The following is a 14,154-nucleotide window of genomic DNA, read 5'->3' on the forward strand; positions in this document are numbered from 1 at the left end:
CAGCCCATGAATAACCCATTTTGACATAAAGTTAAAAGCTACCTGGGTGGAATCAACATCTGAAGGAAGACCAGAATTTTCTTTAAAAATAATCTGAAGTTGGGCTTCCCTGGTGGCGCAGTGGTAGAGAGTCCGCCTGCCGATTCAGGGGACACGGGTTCGTGCCCCGGTCCAGGAAGATCCCACGTGCCGCGGAGCGGCTGGGCCCGTGAGCCATGGCCGCTGAGCCTGCGCGCCCGGAGCCTGTGCTCCGCAACGGGAGGGGCCACAACAGTGAGAGGCCCGCATACCGCAAATAAAGAAAAAAAAAAATCTGAAGTTGATTGTAATAGTCACGACAAGATTCATCAGAGTTTATGTGCAAGCCTGAATTTTGCTCCAATCAGTAGGCTTTGGAAACGCCCTAAAAATTACTGGATGAAGTCTCCCACCAATTGCCTGAGCCTAATCGTATAAGTTAGCAGACTGGTCTCCCAGTTGTATTTTTAGAGACTTTTCAGAATGTTCCCAATTAGTGATTTTCATCCAGTGCTGGGCTGGCCTTCATTGACAAGCATATGAACTAGCTGACATAAGTCAGAGAAACTAGGTTGATAGGTCTGAATGACTGCATTAAATTCCTCAGCAAATCGGCGAGGATCTTCAGTTGCTTTGGGAAAATCTTTGACTGTGGCTCACAGTTTAGCTTTAGTCCAGGAAATATAAGAAATTAAGAGTTAGTCTCTGGATCCTCAGAAAGCTTAATTTTAAAGGGACACATTATGATAAGTTCAGAGGCAAAGGGGTGAGGTCAGTTTCTGAGAAAAAAAGGAAGTTCAGTGAGAGAATTCGATGGGGGAACTGAGGGTATAGGGCTGTAGGTGGCCTAGAAAGAAAGGAGGAGGATGGCGCCAGAGGCAGGGCTTGGGCACAAGGAATGGAGGGGGAGACACGACGGCCCTGGAGGAAGAACCAGGGGCGAAGGAGCCAAGGAGGAAGGGCCTGTGGCTTTGGGGGCCATTTTCACTTTCTTTAATCCTTTCTTTGCGTCAGTTAATCTTAAAATCTTATTTTGCAGAGAGGCAATTTTAGGCTCCTGATAAAGTTTGGAATCCTCAAAATACAAACCGAAATAGACATTCTATTTAGTTTGAGACATTTTAGAGCTATGGTAGTCCAGTTTATTTTTAAGAAGAGTAAGTTTGGGGATTTCAAAATTCCTCTTAATGGCCACTGATATTCTAAATTGCCTTTGGTTATGTTGGCTTCTTTAGTTGGAAACGCACTTGAGGAAAGACTGTGGTTTTTAAACATAAAATCAGCTCAAATCCCTGTAGGGGAGTGCCCTCAAAATACGTAGATAACTGTGGTCCCATTCTCATAAGTTTTTCTCTAGAGTAACAGAATAATTTTCAAACCACCTAAACAGTTTTCAGCTCAAACAGCTTATAGCTCAAACAGTTCAAATATCTCTAACAACCTGTAGGCCTAATACCAGCCATTTCTAAGAGAACAGTCTGGTCCTAGAGGAACCTAGCTGAAGCCTTCTCAGCTCAGTTCCCATAGAACAGCCCACATTCCAAAAAAAAAAAAATGGCCAAAGGCTGAGCCAGTCCCAACTGGAACAATCTGATTTCAAGTCAGATCGAAGTGCCAAATGAGCACTCGCATATAGAACAAGGCCTTAACTGGAAAAGTTGAAACCTTAAAACAGATCTCAAACAAACCCTAGAGAACTTCAAGATGCAAAGAGGGGGGAAGCTTGGATCCAGGAGAAAGACATACCTTTAAACTCCACGGCTATCTAAGCTAATAAAGGAACTGAATGTGAAAAAATAAATAAAACCAGTATTCTTCACTTCTCTAATTATGCAGAGAAGAAATTATTATGGTGAACTCAAGATGATCAACTTTCTCTCAAAGAGTGGGTAGCATTTAGATAAAGAGGAGAAAGGAAGAACTTCTCTTTGTAAGGGAATCTTGTTTGTAGAAGACTTATTCGAATAGAGCAGATCAGTATGAAAAAGGAATGACAAACCCTATCACTACCTCAACTTCTTTGTTCCATGCATTTCACCCTGATGCCTTAGGCCTTATTAGATGTCCCCAATACTTAGCAGGGTTGCTGTTATCACTAATTATGGACACAAGAGGGTGCTAAAGGATCTCTCTTCTGGTTGTTTAGGCCCAGGTGTAGAACGTTCTCTTTCCTTTAATGCTCGTTCTATTTTCAGAAAAGAATTTTGATTACAAAACTCAGGAAAAACTTAATAGAAATAATGAAAATACAGCATAATATCAAATGTTTAGATTTCAAGGTTAACTGAAGTATAGTTCCAGTCTCACTGATGATTTTGTACAATTTTAGATGAATGTAATAGAATTTCAAAGCTAGAAAGAACATTTGAGATTATCTTTCCTTTTTTCCATCCTGCTCCCCTCCCTCCCCCCCACTTCCTTCCTTCCTTCTTCCTTCCAGGGAAACTTTGTTAAACAGAATCTTTTCAGTTTGGAAAAAATAAGCAAAATATAAGCAGAACTGTTCTTCTTGAAATGGAGGTAGGATGCTGAAGCCCAGTCTCTGATCTTACCTTTGCCACCATGGCAGGCCTGGAGGCATGTCTGTTAACCTCAAGGTGCCACATAAAAGAGTTTGGAAAATCATTGCTGAAAGTCAGGTGGTTGGCAAACTGCATTCTTGAATCAAATCCTGCCCCCTGCCTGTTTTTGCACAGCCTGTGAGCTAGTTTTTACATTTTTTAATAACAGGGAAAAAGTCAAAAGAAGAATATTTTATAATGCATGAAACTTATATGAAATTCAGTTTCAGTGTCCATAAATAAAGTTTTATTGGAACACAGTGATGTTCATTCATATATATATTGCCCAAGGCTGTTTTTAATGCAATAATTGCAGAGTTGAGTAGTTGTAATGGACACTGTATCTCAGTTTCTTTAATAGATGTAAAATGATATAAGGTAATAATTATAATAAAGCATTGTTAGATTTGTAACAGATATGATATAATATGTATAACATAATAGCACAAAAAAGGGGAAAGAGGGAATAGAGCTATATAGGAGTAACATTTCTATCTCACTTTGATTACATTAGTATAAATCTGAAGTAAGTTGTGATAAATTAAAATGTATATAGTAAAAAAAACAAAATGTATATAGTAAGCCCTAGAGCAACCACTAAACAAACAACAAAAGAAACCCTAAAAATGGTTTAAAAAAAATCAGTAAAGGAACTAAAATGTTACACTACCAAATATTTACTTAATGCAAAAGAAAGCAGTAAAGTAAGAATATAGGAACAAAAGGATATAAACAAATAGAAAAAAAATTCATATAAATTCAACTATATCAATAATAACATTAAATGTGAATGGATTAAACAATCCAGTCAAAAGGCAGAGATGTCAGACTGGATTAGAAAACAAGATCCAACTACATTCTGTCTACAGGAGACACCTTTAGATTCAAAGATATGAATAGGTTAAAAGTAAAAGGATGGAAAAAGATGTAATATGCAAACAGCAACCATAAAAGCTGGAGTGGCTATACTAATATCAGACAAAATAGTCTTTAGGACAGAGTATATATGGACTGCAAAGCCTGAAGTGTTTACTATCTGGTCCTTTACAGAAAAAAATTGCTAACTCCTGTTCTAGATGCTTATGTTGACTCACTGGGATACAGGAAAATATATTAAAGTTTTGACTACATTTTAGAAGTCTAATTATTTAGAAACTTTTTGTGTTATGTTTTATACTATATATTATATATTGGGGTTGAATGTATATTCTTTCTAAATAAATAAAATAGACATAATTTCACGTGCATGTGCAGAAATGTTTTTCTGATCGAAGTGTGTAATCAAGTACTTTTGGAAACCACTCTAGTCTAACTATTGTTTTACTTGTGGGAAAAATAAAATCCAGAGTGATGAAATGATTGTTCAAGATCCCAGAGCAAGTTATTGGCAGATAAGCTACAGGCTCCTTGCCCCTTTCACTGCCCACCCCATCTTTTGCTGTCCTCCAGCTTGGGGTTTCTGAAGTAAGGCTCACCTGTGGTGACTCAGATTCTCTCTAGCACTAGACCTACTACTATGTAATACATTCACAAGCCTTTTTCCTAGTCTTTTTATGAACCTTGGTATGTGCTGGCCATGTGAGTGCTCCTTGGGCTCAAGCAAGAGGTTGAGGCATACCCTAAATTCATCCCAAATGTCTTCCCTGAGCTTGTACATATCTCATAGACAGATGAAGTAGAAATCTGCACACATACTGCATGGTACACATATCCTTTTCTTTAGGAATGTGGTGTCAGGAACAAGATCAAAAAAGTTTCTGTAGTTGACTTTGGACTTCACTAGTTGGGATGACACAGCTTATTTAGGAAAGTCACAAGTCAAGAGGAACACACACAAAAAAATTGTGCACATTCAAAATGAGGTCCAGGATAATGAAAAATAAGAAACACCATGTCTGTGAAGAAGAGTAGAAGGAACTGGGTGGTAACTTAGCTCAAAGATGACTCAGGTGCCCAAATAATTATCTTCAAGTATCTTAATGACTGTCCTGGAAAAGGAGGAACTTAGCTGTTTCATAAGCCCAGATCTAGGACCTATGGTAGAATTTGCTGGGATTTAGGCTTGGGTTCATTAGCTAGAGATGTCCAATGATGAACTGGGTGTCGTATAGACTTTGACATCAGAGAGAAATGAGAATAATTCCTGACTTCTTCTCTTATTGCCTGTTTGACCCTGGGGATTATGGTTATGGAGAAGAATAATATATTGCAATATTGTATGTATAGCCCTCTTTTTTCCCTCTCGTACATGTCTTTGAACCTCCTGCAGCCAACTGCCAGTTTATACTGTCAGGATTTTGAAATTCAAGGCTGAGAGAATAGTTTGAAGAAAGGGATTTTGATTCTGGCTTTTAGAATCTAAGGCCAGAATGTCTGGAGAAGGAAGCAGAACACAAAGTATATGCTGAAATAGTAGGTTTGGAAATATAAAGTAGGAGTCACACAGCACTGCCCACTAAGACCAAATAAAAATTCCATGGGCTGGAAGTTAATGTGTGGAGGAAAGACAATATTGAGGGAGGAGATTGGTGGAGCCTAGCCTGCCTGGGACTCAACATACCTAAGGGAACCAGGGGGAGAGCTGTGGAACTGGCACTAAGACTCATCAACTACCAATAGAGAGACACCATCTATCACAAGGTGGGAGTCAGATCATTAATGGGTATCATGGGATCACATTAGGCATTTGGACCAGTGTCGTAAATCATCAATGCCATACAGCTGTCCTCATTACATCTTATAAAGACCTCCTAATGAAACTCTAGCAGAGTGCTTGTCATTGTCCTATGAGAGTTGCAGCTCTTTGGGACCAAAACTTTGCTCAGCTCTATTCTACTTTCCCTGTGTGGAAACAACTCTTATTCACTAGGTATATTCTAAGGTGTTGCTTTGATGACAGGATGTCTCCTGAACACCTGTAAGAGGAGAGATCGTGTGGAAGGGAATCCTCAGATCGGTACCTTGGTAGGAATGAATAGAACTGGTTTGAGATCCTGGCTACTCCAACCCAGTTGCATTAAAAACAGCAATTCCAGTTACATGTTAACCATACTTTTGACTCTCCATGTGGTTACTGTTAACTTTCCTAGACCTTTTTTGCTGTTGTTGTAAATTATAACATTAATAATTATTTTATAATGTTGCTCTGAAGTTAAATGACATAATGCATAAAAATATTAGCACACTGATTGTCTTAGGATACGTTCAATAAATGGAAGCTGTTAGTATTATTCAAGAGGTGATGAGATCATAATCCCTTTAAGTGTTCTTATGAAACTGAGTGACCACTTGGTGTTTATGTGGTTAGGACATTAACATTTCTGAATGTGATAGTGGTCTCAGATACCCATTTGTCAGTTTAGATCCAGTGTTTTTCTACCTGCTGTGCATGGGCTAGTACAGACTGGCTGTATAGCATAGCCTCGGATAGTGTTAAAATATACATAAGTCTGGGCCCAAATCCAGATAATCTGATTTAGTAGATTTAGAGAAAGGCTCAAGAGTCTGTGTTATTAACAAGCTGTTTCCTTCTGGAGGCTCTAGGAGAGAATCCATTTCCTTGCCTTCTTCAGGTTTTAGAGGCTACCCACATTTTTTGGTTCACTGCCCTGCATCACTCCAACTTTTCCATGCATTGACAAAGCTCCCTTTCTGACTCTGATCCTCCTACCTCCTTGTTATAAGGACCCTTATAATTACATTCGATCCTCCAGGATATTCCAGGGTTATCTTTCCATCTCAAGATTCTAAACTTAATCACATCTGCAAAGTCTCTTTTGCCGGGTAAAGCAACGTATTCACAGATTCTAGGGATTAGGATGTAGATACCTTTGGGGGGGTAATTATTCTGAAAATCATACAGGATAACGTTTTTTTGGACTGTCAGCTACACGAGAAATCCCTAGATGACTTCATTCATTCCCACCTAGTAAGCCCATGTGTTGGGGGATTTTTCTTCTACACTACCACCCCTCTAAGTATCTATTTCTTTGGTATACAAGTGTCCCAGAAGGCTGATTTAGACTTGACAATTCTATATTTAGATACACCCTAAATGTATGCAAAATTCCAATATAAATGTGGAAACTACTCTGGAGCAGCAGAATATCTTTACTTCTTTAGAGTGTTGGTTCCCACAATGGACAGAAATGCTTTGAGTTCACTCTGGGGAAAACTGGTCTGTGAAATCTTAATGCAGAATTGGAATGCAGCCATGGAAGACCTTACGTGGCTAAAAGAGACCGTAGATAATAATTCTGTGAGTTTGCCACTCTAGTCTCTTCAGCAGCAAACATGCTCATTCATTGGTCTCTGTATGTTTTCTTCAATCACCCTAAAGGACGTGATAATATTATTGATCTCTTCCTCTACCAGCCACAGTACCTTAATGCAATTCAGATGATGTGTCCACATATTCTCCGCTATTTGACCACAGCAGTCATAACAAACAAAGATGTTTGAAAACACCGGCAGGTGCTAAATGATCTGGTCAAAGTTATTCAACAGGAGTCTTACACATATAAAAAGCCCGTTACAGAGTTTGTTGAGTGATTATATGTTAATTTTGACTTTTATGGGGCTCAGAAAAAGCTGAAGGACTATGAATCAGTGCTAGTGAATGATTTCTTCTCGGTGGCTTGTCCAGAGGAGTCCATTGAAAATACCTGTCTCTTTGTATTTGAGACTTTTTGTTGCATTCATCAGTGTATCAGCATTAACATGTTGGCAGATAAACCGATCATGACTCCAGAAGAAGCTGAAAGGTGTAAATTTGATTAGAAATTGCAAGACTGGATGCCAAGATTGATTCTAAATTAGGTCATGTGGTTATGGGTGACAGTGTAGTCTCATCCTATCAGCAAGTGATTGAAAAGGCCAAAAGCCTTTCATTTAGAAGCCAGATGTTGGTCATGAATATTGAGAAGAAACATAATCAGAATAGTAGGTCAGAAGCTCCTAACTGGGTACCTCAGGACTTTGGCTTCTACTGAAGAACTGTACAGAAAAACTATAAAAACTATAAAAGAAAGGTGAAATAATAAAACCATTATATAAACGTGAAACATTTTGGAAACAATTAACATAATGAGTATAAATTTTGGAGAGTTTGAATAAAACTGGCTGTTTTTCATTAAAACAGAATACTTGACAATTCTAGGGTATGCTGGATGGGAACAGAACAATCTTAATGGTCAAGGTATAAATGGCTATCACTCCTGCTTGATGATCAGTGTGCCAGATGCTAACTTCTGTCAAAGGAAGGAACTCATCATAGCTCCTCAGTCCAGGCAGCATGTAAGACTTCATGTTTGAAGGCAGTAGCTTCTGTCCCTGGGCCCTAGCTACATATGATCATGCTCAGATGGACACTGGCCATTCCCTGGATATTGACTCAATACTGTTCTTAATGGTCCCTCTGGCGACGTCTCCTCATTCTTTGTCCAACTGTCTTCTAAGTCTCTCTTATCTTTTTCTTCTCAGCCTTGGGAACCCATCCTTTGCCTTAAGGTAATTTTTCTCTTATCATTTATACATCATCATATCATATATTCTCTCAAAATCTCATGTGTCTATAGCTGAGTCATAATATGTAGGTTGCTAAACTGAAAACCAGCAACCAACTCTCTTTGCTTTCTTCTGTCAGTTCAGCTCCAAGGCAATTATGGAGAATGCTTAGCTGATTGAATGTGGGAAGGAACAAGGAATGAAGCAAATTCTCGAAACAAACAATTAATATTTCAAAATATTATCCATCTTCATAATTTTTAATATTCCAACATTGAAATTCAAAGATACAATTCCTAAGTCCAAGGCTAGTGCTCGTTTCTACTAAACCACACCCCGTTGTGTTGTTTTTAGCTTATTCATTTCAATAACGTTTTCAACAACTCCAAGACCTTGGGTTTCCAAATTGGCATATTTCCCCTTCACCAGGACACCTCCCACTCTTTCTAAATCCCCATTCTCACTGTGGTAAGAGCATCCTGATCTCTTGTTCCTGGGAAAGGCTGAATAACAAGAGATCTGCACCACCCTCTCTTAAGCTGCTGGTCTGCCTTTTCACAATTTCAGCCAACTGTCTCTGACTCAGCTCTCTGTCTGCCAGGCAAAGGACTTGTAGAAAACATCTCCTACTCCTTCTCTTCTTCCAAGGAGTACAGGATTAGCAGATTAGCATGTAGTACACCTCAGCACAGGGCAGCTCCTTTTCAGTTTGTTTGTCTGGTATTAAAAGGGGATGGCAACTAGCTTAAGGTCTGAATGAGTTCCTTCCCACAGATACCTGCCCACCCTCTAATACCCAGGTACACAGCAAGAATGTGGACTCTGCTGGCCGTTCGACTGGTCCAGCTTCCTTAATGCAAGTGGCTGCTTGTCTAACTCTGTCTCACCATTCCAGCTCTTTTCTTTCAATATTATAATGAAATAATCAGTACAGAGAGGCAGCCAAGATTAGTGTGTAAGTTACTCTGTATTTGCATCAGAAAAAATGTGGATAGAGTCCCAGTTCTACTGCTTACGAATTATGTGACCTTGGGCAAGTTATTTAACTTCCTCAATCTTCTATCTGCTCCTCTGTAAAATGAGACTGAAGACACCCACATCACTGGATTGCTAAAAGGATTAAATAAAATAAAAATAGGTAAAACACTTAATGTCATACCTGGTACATGTTGCTCCATAAATGGCAGTCATAGTTATATTTTATTTTATTTAATAAAGATGTACTGAAAAATACCATGCTTGGTACTATGGAAGTAGGAAAAGAAGGAGATATGGTCCCTGTCCGCAAAGAACATTGCAGACTAATGGGAGAGAGAAAATATCAAAGTAAGTAAAGGGAATGGGTGAAGGAGTGGTAAAGTTATGGGGAAAGAACTGAATGAAGATGAAGTTAGACCTACGCAGCATGGAGGAGGGTCCAGAGGGAAACTTCACTGCAAAGGTGTGGGAAAGGCCGCCTTGACATAAAGTTACATCCTGTGGGCAACAGCCTTTCCCCATGTTTCTGAGATTCTCTTATTCAGTAGTGCCATATCATGACCATGAACATGTATGCCTCTATTATTCTGTACTTTTTGGACACCCATGGGTGAGTTAGGGGTCTCTAGGAAAATGAAAAAGAAGCATTTCTTTCTTCCTCATCCACCTGTCTTTTCCTTACACTGCTGTGATCGTCTGGGTCATCTTTAGAAAGCTTAGATTTTTTTTTTTTTTTTTTGACTGGATGGCAGTTCAATCACAGGTAATTTCCTGGGCAGATTTTAGCCATCTCTAAAATTTAAAATGAAAATGAACTGAAGTGTACGTATGCCCAACTGAATGCATGTATGCCTTCTCTACACTAGATAAAGCATGCAGATTGTCTGAATTCCTGACCAGATTGTCATCACATGTGTGGGCTGAATAGTACATTGGGAATTGACTGGGTCATTCTTCAACTGACTAGCCCAAAAGTTACAAAATTCTGCTCCCCAAATGTCATAAGGAGGTAGTAGAGTACTATAAAGAGGCTCAGAGCACCTGTATTCTAGTGTTAACCCAACGGTGATAATTGTATGTAACATCAGGCAAATTTTCTTGATTTCTTTCTCAATAAGCAAAATAGGTGAAATAACCCCTGCTGATGGCTCTGTAGAGCATGAATGTAATTTTCTTTTCAGAATCTGATACTTATTATAAAATGGTAAGAAATGATAACTTCTGCTTGAACCACTTTACCCTGTTGCTGTGGAAATCAGACTATAGAAAGGAAAACATTGTATATATGTACATCTTCTTTATCCAGTCCTCTGTCAATGGGCATTTAGGTTGTTTCCATGTCTTGGCTATTGTGAATTGTGCTGCTATGAGCATAGCTGCTATGAGCATAGGGGTGCATGTATCTTTTTTAATTATAGTTTTGTCCGGATATATGCCCAGGAGTAGGATTGCTGGATCATATGGTAATTCTATTTTTAGTTTTCTGAGGAACCTCCATACTGTTCTCCATAGTGGCTGCACCAATTTACATTCCCACCAACCTTATAGGACGGTTCGCTTTCCTCCACACCCTCTCCAGCATTTGTTAGTTGTAGACTTTTCAGTGATGGTCATCATTTGCTGTACAGCAGTAATTAACACAACATTGTAAATCAACTATACTTCAAGAAAAAAAAAGAAAGGAAAACATTTTGGCAACTTTGTCTCTAAGGCTGGCTTTTAAGTGTCTGAGAAGATTGACTATGCTCCCATTAAGATTTCTATAGGTTGGTCATTTCCTGTTCTTCCTGCCTTGCATGACAAGAACTCTGGGTGTCTGATTTCCCTCCTAAGTTGGTTCCTCTAGGCTGGTGAATTGGTTGTTATCATCCCCCAAATATACATCTATCAGATCATTCATCAGCCTCAGGTTTGCAATTGTAGCTGAGAGAAAATAGGAAATGAACTCTCTTCCGAGATTTGAGTTTCTCAGAACAAGGCATTTTGTAAATACGATAACCACGTTTCAATGTTCTTAAGTCATTCTAATGACCTCTCCTCGCACTTGGAATAAAACCCAGACTTGTTACTGAAGACTGCCAGCACTCGCATGCTTTTCTGCTGGCCTGCTTTGGGCAACGCACATTATGATCTAGTCACATGGGCCTTCTTTCTCTTCTTCATACATGCCAAACCCACTCCTGCCCCAGGGCTTTGGCTCCTACTCTTTCCTCTGCCTGCAATGCTTTTCCCCTAGATCTTTGCATGGCTGGCTCTCATTCCTTCTTCCCTATTCCTGTCTCAACACACATCTCGCTTCCTCAAGGAAGCCGTTTCTGATCGTGCGATCTGAGGTCCACCCCCTGCTCCACCCACACCACCATCTCATTCCTTTATAGCTCTTATCACAAGCTGCAATTGAATTATACATTGTTTCATTCACTTGTTTACTCTGTATCTTCTCAGTAGAATGGAACCCATTTTCCCAGGGTGATATTCCAAATATTTAACAACCAGTATCACATGGCAATAATCACTCAGAATTGACCATGGCCAAAGTCCTGGGACAGGGTCCAGGAGGCCCCCTAACCTGCCCTCCAACCTTTAAATTGTTGGTGTGTGGGGAGGCCCAGGAGTCCTGAGGGAGGGGTTGGAGTAGATAAGCAATGCATGTTCATTAGCAATGCATATTAACTAAGCAATGCATGTGAACTATGTGCCCATTATTGTGGAAATATTTCAGTATCTTAGCAATCAGTATGACCATTAGTTTGTACTGTTTGAATATCAATCCTACTTATCTCCTATATTCAACACTATATCCCAGGCCTGGAACAGTGACTAGCATATAGCAATCCCTTACATGGTGACTTACTTGACTATCAAGTGTCGTCCACATACGCTTTCTCTAACTTGATATTTTCTAAAAGAGCTATAAGGCGGCCTGGGTTCAAAGGTCACTCATAGGGTTAAGTAATAGTGTATTGAGGCCGTGTGGTCTACTTTAATGATAACTAATGTCTGTAACTCTTCATAGTTTACAAAAATCTATATGTCACTTGTCCATTTTATCTCCACAACCATGCTGGGAGGCTGGCAAGGCAAGACATATTCATTTCTCCGTTGAGTAAACTCAGACTCCTGTAAATCAAGTGATTGCCAAAGGGTAGGCAGAGCTGTGAAATAGTTCATGTCTTCTGGGCTGGGACCATGTGCTTTCCAGCTGGGTGTGTATTCCATCCCCAGCCCTGGGTAGATCTGAACCTGAGCACAGAAGCAGCTACTGGATATAGGTGTAAAGATTCTGGGCTCTACATCTAGGGTTGTATATGCCCTTATATAATAACAACTATGGCTGTTTTACAAAATAGGGTAGTTCAAGCAAGAGTGACCAGCCTAAGAGGGTCTAGAGGAAGCTAGAAACCCTGTCCAAGAGTTGGAGGAACAGGAAATGACCAACCTGGAGAAGGCTTCAGGGAGATATAATCTTCTCAGATGCTTGAAAACCAGTCTTAAAGACAAGATTGCCAAGACTTTTTCTCTGAAGCTCACAGGGCAGAGTTAATACCAACAGTGAAAAATAATTGCAAAAATCAAGTTTTTGATTCAAAAATACATATTTACAAAAAGAGAAGTAATATAGCCTAGAACAATGTTTACCAAAATACAGTGTATTTTCTTAGCACAAAATGGTGCTAAGAAAGATGTTTTTATTTAGGACATGATTGAACATTTTGAAAATTTTCATTAGTTCTGAGTTTATTTTAATACATACTAGGGAAAATATATAACTAGTAGACAAATTTTATGATTTCATATATATAAGAAGTGGTTAAAGTAGATATTTTACTTTTTAAAAAAATGAAACAAAATCATTTAAAGAGAAATTTTTGGTGCATAACAGCAAAGATGATTTTTCAGACATGTACAAATGAAATGATAGATGAGTGATTGAAGTTTGTGAAAATCATATTCTTTGAAACTAGCTCTATCACTTTTTATGGACTTGGAAATATTCTTAACATTATGATTCTTAACATTATAATTTCCTCATCTGTTTAATAAGTTTGTGGCAAGAATTAATAGTTCAATGCATGGAAAGTATTCAGCATAGTTTGGCACATAGTGAGAACTGCAAAAATGTTAGCTATTGTTTTTATTTTTATCAACAACAATGAGAACTACTGAACCATGGGCAGGTACCTTGTGAAGCAGAAAGCTCCTCATCATGGAAGGTATGTAAACAGGAGTAGGCAGGCATTTGTCAGGGATGCTGCAAGGGAGATTCCTATGTGGGTGGGAGCTCAGCTAGAACTTTGAGGTAATTCCAGCTGGGAGATTTCTGTGAGTCTGCCTTTTAGTGAATTCCAGGATGCTAGAGAGACTTGCAACTAGAGTTTTCCTACTACATGTTGGGAGGACACTTAAGGTACTGCTCAACAGGACTCAAAGAGCCATTGCTCAGTGAGCACTATTGTTGGCCTTTTCACAACCCATGTCACTGTCAAGGAGAGCTGTCAGAGAACCACACAGCCATTGTCCCATAGTTCTTGCCCAACCAGGAAAAATATCCATTCTGTCCTCACAACCGTGGGAAAGGCTGTGAGCATTTCTCATGGGTACAGAGAGGACCCATCCTGTCTAACCCTCAACTAGAACCTGGCCTTTACCCAGTAGTGACTGCTGACAGGAAATCAGGTCCACCTTGAGAGCTCGAGCTATGGGAAACACTTCTTTTTTTTTTTTTTTTTTTTTTTTTTTGGAGTAGGCGGGCCTCTCACTGTTGTGGCTTCTCCCATTGCGGAGCACAGGCTCCGGACGCACAGGCTCAGCGGCCATGGCTCACGGGCCCAGCCGCTCCGCGGCATGTGGGATCTTCCCGGACTGGGGCACGAACCCGTGTCCCCTGCATCAGCAGGTGGATTCTCAACCACTGCGCCACCAGGGAAGCCCGGGAAACACTTCTTTAAACAAGCTGAAACATGTTTCTCTGTAGCTTTCACCCACTTGTCCTAGTTTCATCTCCTTCAACCACAAAGAACAAGTCTCCCCATTGCCTGCAATGGGAATCCTTCAGAAGGCTGCAGGCTGATGGAGTGTTTGCCCTGTTGTT

At 39.7% G+C, this 14,154-nt stretch overlaps 1 pseudogene; it reads left to right on the forward strand.

Moving 5' to 3' along the window:
• The first annotated feature begins 6,633 nt into the window (after positions 1 to 6,633).
• LOC102976477 (eukaryotic translation initiation factor 3 subunit E-like) lies at positions 6,634 to 7,570 on the forward strand (annotated as a pseudogene).
• Positions 7,571 to 14,154: the final 6,584 nt, after the last annotated feature.

This window comes from Physeter macrocephalus, chromosome 8 (assembly GCF_002837175.3).
Source record: "Physeter macrocephalus isolate SW-GA chromosome 8, ASM283717v5, whole genome shotgun sequence".
Taxonomy (NCBI): Eukaryota; Metazoa; Chordata; class Mammalia; order Artiodactyla; family Physeteridae; genus Physeter; species Physeter macrocephalus.